Genomic DNA, 7,543 nt, shown 5'->3' on the forward strand with positions numbered 1-7,543 from the left:
TACCTTGCTGAGAAACAGTAGTAGGAGACAGACTGTGCTCTCAAGGGGCTGACAACGCTAAAACCCAGCGGCGGCCAATTTTCATCATATGCCAGAATCATTTGAAGGGCTTGTTAAAATACAGATAACTAGGTCCCACCTTTAGAATTTCTGATTCAGTAAGTCTGGAATGGGGCCCAAGAATTTGCATTTCTAACAAGTCTCCAGGTGATACTGTTGCTGTTGGTATCATATCAGGGCTCATACTTTAAGAACCATTGTCATACTGAGAACCTAAAGATACCAGTAGTCTAGGTGAACAAGCATGACATTATTATCTTACAGCCATTGCTATTTCTATTGGATCTTGAAATGTAACACTCTGTTAGGCACCACAGAATATAAATAACTTAAAATATGAAGATATCTTTCAAACTATGTGCCTGATATTTTTCTGCATTTGTGTAGGACTAAATACATACCTAAAAGGAGCCTACTGGCAAACTCATAGTATTGAGATTAAAGTTATATTGGCTGTCATCCCCAACTGTTCTCAGGACAGGTTACTTGAGCTCCTTGTTAAAAAATTAAGAATTTCAAGATGGTAACAGCAGAGTATTAAGCCAAGCACAGGGCCCTTCTGGGCACAGGACTCTGTGTAACTGCACAGGTCACACAACCATGAAGCTGGTCCTACCTTTTCCTACCCTTTGGATTAGGAACACGGGTTCTATAAGAACCGGCTTCTAGGAGTCAGAGTAAGGTTCTGAAGGGCAGCAGAGAAGACAGGGCAACCAGTGCTTCCACCCAGGAGTTACTGAGAACATTTGTCATCAATAACAAAAGTTAAGCACCTACTGAATAATTCAGTCCATTATATCATTCAAAGAGAGTTAAGACTCAGATTCTGCCTACAGAAATTTGTAATTTGATGGAAAAACAGAATATACATTTCAGCCCCATGAAGGCAAGGAAATATTGGGTTTATTTACCACTGTATGCCTAGGATCTAGCACAGTGCTTAAACAAAGTAGATGTCATTACACGTTGAGTGAAGGAGAGAATTCATCTCTAGTGACTGTTTATGGGCAGCGTATCTAGTTAAAGAATGAGAATTCTCAATAATTAGAATGAGAATGTTTATTGACATCAGGTTAGAGAGCAGTGGGTTCCTTTAATATATTCAGTACTCAATAAATATTTGCTGAATTACCTTGGATTGCAGGAGACAGCACAAACTGGTAAAGGAAGAACTTATCATTAAGAAAAAGAAACAAAACCTGAAGATAAAACCTGAGATCATAAGACTTGGGTTTGAACATCAGCTCTGTCAATCACTGTTTGAGAGAATTAACAGCATTGGTCATTTTTCTGAAGTCTTACTCTTAACTTTCCTTACCTGAAGAAATGAGAAAAGCAAGAGAGTACAATGTTGACATAGCCTAATTTCAAGGACACATACCACCATTGCCTCAAATCCATATTTTCATATGAAATCTCCTAATTTTTAAACACTGTCAACTAAATAAAAATTGGAAAAACATTATGATGCTGGGAAGAAAGTAATTGTGGACCCCAGGGCTGCCAGTTTACCTTCTCTGACTTAGTAGGAGGGATGAGCTTGCACCGGTTAAGGTGAAGCTGGGGGATGGGTGTGAGGAGCAATGGAGAGGAGTTAGAACACAGAGGAGCTTGAGTGGCAGGCACGCTGGATATCAGAGAGTGGCAGGCCTGCAGGATATCAGATTAATTACTTAATCAAAGATAATTCAGAGACCTAATCCACACATATATTCATTCATTCATTTGACAAATATTCAGCCGTTTCTATGATGTGCCAGGCACTATGTGAAGCAATGGAGATGTACCATGAGTGTCTTAGTCAGCTCAGGCTGCAATAACAAAAAAAAAAAAATAGAGTGGGAGAGACCTTCAAGATGGTGGAGGAGTAAGATGTGGAGATCACCTTTCTCCCCACAAATACATCAGAAATACATCTACATGTGGAACAACACCTACAGAACACCTACTGAATGCTGGCAGAAGAACTCAGACTTCCCAAAAGACAAGAAACTCCCCACGTACCTGGTTAGGGCAAAAGAAAAAAGAAAAAAACAGAGACAAAAGAATAGGGACGGGACCTGCACCTCTGGGAGGGAGCTGTGAAGGAGGAAAAGTTTCCACACACTAGGAAGCCCCTTCACTGGTGGAGACAGGGGTGTGGCGGGGGGGAAGCTTCGGAGCCACAGAGGAGAGCACAGCAACAGGGGTGCAGAAGGCAAAGTGGAGAGATTCCCACACAGAGGATCAGTGCCAGCCAGCACTCACCAGCCTGACAGGCTTGTCTGCTCCCCAGCTAGGTGGGTGGGGGCTGGGAGCTGAGGCTCTGGCTTCGGAGGTCAGATCCCAGGGAGAGAACTGGGGTTGGCTGCGTGAACACAGCCTGAAGGGGGCTAATGCGCAACAGCTAGCTGGGAGGGAGTCTGGGGAAAAGTCTGGAACTGCCTAAGAGGCAAGAGACCATTGTTTCGGGGTGCGCGAGGAGAGGGGATACAGAATACTGCCTAAACGAGCTCCAGAGACGGGCGCGAGCCGTGGCTATCAACGTGGACACCAGAGATGGGCATGAGAGGCTAAGGCTGCTGCGGCAGCCACCAAGAAGCCTGTGTGCGAGCACAGGTCACTCTCCACACCTCCCCTCCTTGGAGCCTGTGCAGCCGGCCAACTGCCAGGGTCCCATGATCTAGGGACAACTTCCCTGGGAGAACACATGGCACTCCTCAGGCTGTTGCAAAGTCACGCTGGCCTCTGCCACCACAGGCTCACCCCGCATTCTGAACCCCTCCTTTCCCTGGGCCTGAGTGAGCCAGGGCCACCTAATCAGCTGCTCCGTTCTGTCTGAGTGGGGAACAGATGCCCTCAGGCGACCTACACGCAGAGGCCAGGCCAAATCCAAAGCTGAACCCCAGGAGCTGTGCGAACAAAGAAGAGAAAGGGAAATTTCTCCCAGCAGCCTCAGGAGCAGCAGATTAAATCTCCACAATCAACTTGATATACCCTGTACCTGTGGAATACCTGAATAGACAATGAATCACCCCAAAATTGAGGCAGTGGATTTTGGGAGCAACTGTAGACTTGGGGTTTGCTTTCTGCATCCAATTTGTTTCTGGTTTTATGTTTATTTTAGTTTAGTATTTAGAGTCTATTACCATTGGTAGATTTGTTTATGGATTTGGTTGCTCTTTTCTTTTCTTTTTTTAATATATAGATATATATATATTTTTTTCCTATTTCGTTTTTTTGTGAGTGTGTATGTGTATGCTTCTTTGTGTGATTTTGTCAGTACAGCTTTTCTTTTACCATTTGTTTTAGGGTTCTGTCTGCTGTTTTTTTTTTTTTTTGGTATAGTTTTTAGCACTTGTTATCATCAGTGGATTAGTTTTTTGGTTTGGTTGCTCTCTTATTTCATTCTTTTTTCTTTTTTTTATTTTTAATAATTAAAAATTTTTTTTTATTTTAAAATTTATTTCTTTTTCTTTCTTTCTTTTTTTCTCCATTTTCTTCTGAGCCATGTGGCTGACAGGGTCTTGGTGCTCATGCTGGGTGTCAGGCCTGTGCCTCTGAGGTGGGAGAGCTGAGTTCAGGACATTGGTCCACCAGAGACATTCCAGCTCCACATAATATCAAACGATGGAAGCTCTCCCAGAGATCTCCATCTCAACATTAAGACCCAGCTCCACTCAATGACCAGCAAGCTACAGTGCTGGACACCCTATGCCAAACAACTAGGAAGACAGGAACACAAACCCACCCATCAGCAGAGAGGCTGCCTAAAATCATAATAAGGTCACAGACACCCCAAAACACACCACCGGACACGGTCCTGCCAACCAGAAAGACAAGATCCAGCCTTATCCACCAGAACACAGGCACCAGTCCCCTGCACCAGGAAGCCTACACAAGCCACTGAACCAACCTTAGCCACTGGGGGCAGACACCAAAAACAATGGGAAATACAAACCTGCAGCCTGTGAAACGGTGACCACAAACACAGCAAGTTAAGCAAAATGAGAAGACAGAGAAACACACAGCAGATGAAGGAGCAAGGTAAAAAACCACCAGACCAAACAAATGAAGAAGAAATAGGCAGTCTACCTGAAAAAGAATTCAGGGTAAGGATAGTAAAGATGATCCAAAATCTTGGAAATAGAATGGAGAACATACAAGAAACGTTTAAAAACGACCTAGAAGAACTAAAGAGCAAACAAACAGTGATGAAAGACACAAAAAATGAAATTAAAAATTCTCTAGAAGGAATCAATAGCAGAATAAGGAAGAAGAACGGATAATTGACCTGTAAGATAACATAGTGGAAATGACTACTGCAGAGCAGAATAAAGAAAAAAGAATGAAAAGAATTGAGGACAGTTTCAGAGACCTCTGGGACAACATTAAATGCACCAACATTCGAATTATAGGGGTCTCAGAAGAAGAAGAGAAAAAGAAAGGGACTGAGAAAATATTTGAAGAGATATAGTTGAAAACTTCCATAATATGGGAGAGGAAGTAGTCAATCAAGTCCAGGAAGCACAGAGAGTCCCACACAGGATAAACCCAAGGAGAAACATGCCAAGACACATATTAATCAAACAACCAAAAATTAAACACAAAGAAAAAATATTAAAAGCAGCAAGGGAAAAACAACAAATAACGTACAAGGGACTCCCCATAAGGTTAACAGCTGATGTTTCAGCAGAAACTCTGCAAGCCAGAAGGGAGTGGCAGGACATATTTAAAGTGATGAAAGGGAAGAACCTACAACCAAGATTACCCTACCTGGTAAGGATCTCATTCAGATTTGATGGAGAAATCAAAAGCTTTACACACAAGCAAAAGCTAAGAGAATTCAGCAACACCAAACCAGCTCTACAACAAATGTTAAAGGAACTTCTCTGAGTGAGAAACACATGAGAAGAAAAGGACCTACAAAAACAAACCCATAACAATTAAGAAAATGGTAATAGGAACATACATATCGATAATTACCTTAAACGTGAATGGATTAAATGCTCCAACCAAAAGACACAGGCTTGCTGAATGGATACAAAAACAAGACTCATATATATGCAGTTTACAAGAGACCCACTTCAGACCTAGGGACACATACTGACTGAAAGTGAGGGGATGGAAAAAGATATTCCATGCAAATTGAAATCAAAAGAAAGCTGGAGTAGCAATTCTCATACCAAACATAATAGACTTTAAAATAAAGACTATTACAAGAGACAAAGAAGGACAGTACATAATGATCAAGGGACCAATCCAAGAAGAAGATATAACAATTGTAAATATTTATGCACCCAGCATAGGAACACTTCAATACATAAGGCAAATGCTAAAAGCCATAAAAGGGGAAACTGACAGTAACACAATAATAATAGAGGACTTTGGGGCTTCCTTGGTGGCGCAGTGGTTGAGAATCCACCTGCCAATGCAGGGGACACGGATTCGAGCCCCGGTCTAGGAAGATCCCACATGCCGCGGAGCAACTAGGCCCGTGAGCCACAATTACTGAGCCTGCGCGTTTGGAGCCTGTGCTCCACAACAAGAGAGTCTGCAATAGTGAGAGGCCCGTGCACCGCGATGAAGATGAAGAGTGGCCCCCGCTTGCCACAACTAGAGAAAGCCCTCGCACAGAAATGAAGACCCAACACAGCCATAAATAAATAAATAAATAATTTAAAAAAAAAATAGAGGACTTTAACACCCCACTTTCACCAATGCACAGATCATCCAAAAGGAAAATAAATAAGGAAACACAAGCTTTAAATGACACATTAAACAAGGTGGACTTAATTGGTATTTATAGGACATTCCATCCAAAAACAACCAAATACACTTTCTTCTCAAGTGCTCATGGAACATTCTCCAGGATAGATCATATCTATGGTCACAAATCAAGCCTTGGTAAATTTAAGAAAATGAAATTGTATCAACTATCTTTTCCAGCCACAACATTATGAGACTACATATCAATTAAAGGAAATAAAATCTGCAAAATATACAAACACATGGAGGCTAAACAATACAGTACTAAATAACGAAGAGATCACTGGAGAAATCAAAGAGGCAATAAAAAAATACCTAGAAACAAATGACAATGAAAACATGACGACCCTAAACCTGTGGGATGCAGCAAAAGCAGTTCTAAGAGGGAGGTTTTTAGCAATACAATACTACCTCAAGAAACAAGAAACATCTCAAATAAACAACCTAACCTTACACCTAGAGCAATTAGAGAAAGAAGAACAAAAAAACCCCAAAGTTAGCAGAAGGAAAGAAATAATAAAGATCAGATTAGAAATAAATGAAAAGGAAACGAAGGAAACAATAGCAAAGATCAATAAAACTAAACGTTGGTTCTCTGAGAAGATAAACGAAATTGATAAACCATTACCCAGACTCATCAAGAAAAAAAGGGAAAAGACTCAAATCAATAGAATTAGAAATGAAAAAGGAGAAGTAACAACTGACACTGCAGAAATTCAAAGGATCATGAGAGATTGCTAGAAGCAACTATATGCCAATAAAATGGACAAGCTGGAAGAAGTGGACAAATTCTTAGCAAAGCACAACCTTCCAAGACTGAACCAGGAAGAAATAGAAAATATAAACCGACCAATCACAAGCACTGAAATTGAAACTGTGATTAAAAATCTTCCAACAAATAAAAGTCCAGGACCAGATGGTTTCACTGGCTAATTCTAATCATACATTTATTTATTTTTATTTATTTAATTTTAGCTGTGTTGGGTCTTCGTTTTCTGTGCGAGGGCTTTCTCCAGTTGCGGCAAGCGGGGGCCACTCTTCATCGCGATGCGCGGGCCTCTCACTGTCGCGGCCTCTCTTGTTGCGGAGCACAGGCTCCAGACGCGCAGGCTCAGTACTTGTGGCTCACGGGCCTAGTTGCTCCGCGGCATGTGGGATCTTCCCAGACCAGGGCTCGAACCCGTGTCCCCTGCATCGGCAGGCAGACTCTCAACCACTGCGCCACCAGGGAGGCCCTAATCATACATTTAGAGAAGAGCTAACAACTGTCCTTCCAAAACTCTTCCAAAATATAGCAGAGGAAGGAACACTCCCAAACTCATTTTATGAGGCCACCATCACTCTGATACCAAAACCAGACAAAGATGTCACACACACAAAAACAACTACAGGCGAATACCACTGATGAACATAGATGCAAAAATCCTCAACAAAATACTACCAAACAGAATCCAACAGCACGTTGAAAGGATGAGACACCATGATCAAGTGGGGTTTATCCCAGAAATGCAAGGATTCTTCAATATAAGCAAATCAATCAATGTGATACACCATATTAACAAACTGAAGGAGAAAAACCATATGATCATCTCAATAGATGCAGAAAAAGCTTTTGACAAAATTCAACACCAATTTATGATAAAAACCTTCCAAAAGTAGGCATAGAGGGAACTTACCTCAACATAATAAAGGCCATATATGACAAACCCACAGCCAACAGAGTTCTCAATGGTGA

Source organism: Eschrichtius robustus, chromosome 2, assembly GCF_028021215.1.
Source record: "Eschrichtius robustus isolate mEscRob2 chromosome 2, mEscRob2.pri, whole genome shotgun sequence".
Taxonomy (NCBI): Eukaryota; Metazoa; Chordata; class Mammalia; order Artiodactyla; family Eschrichtiidae; genus Eschrichtius; species Eschrichtius robustus.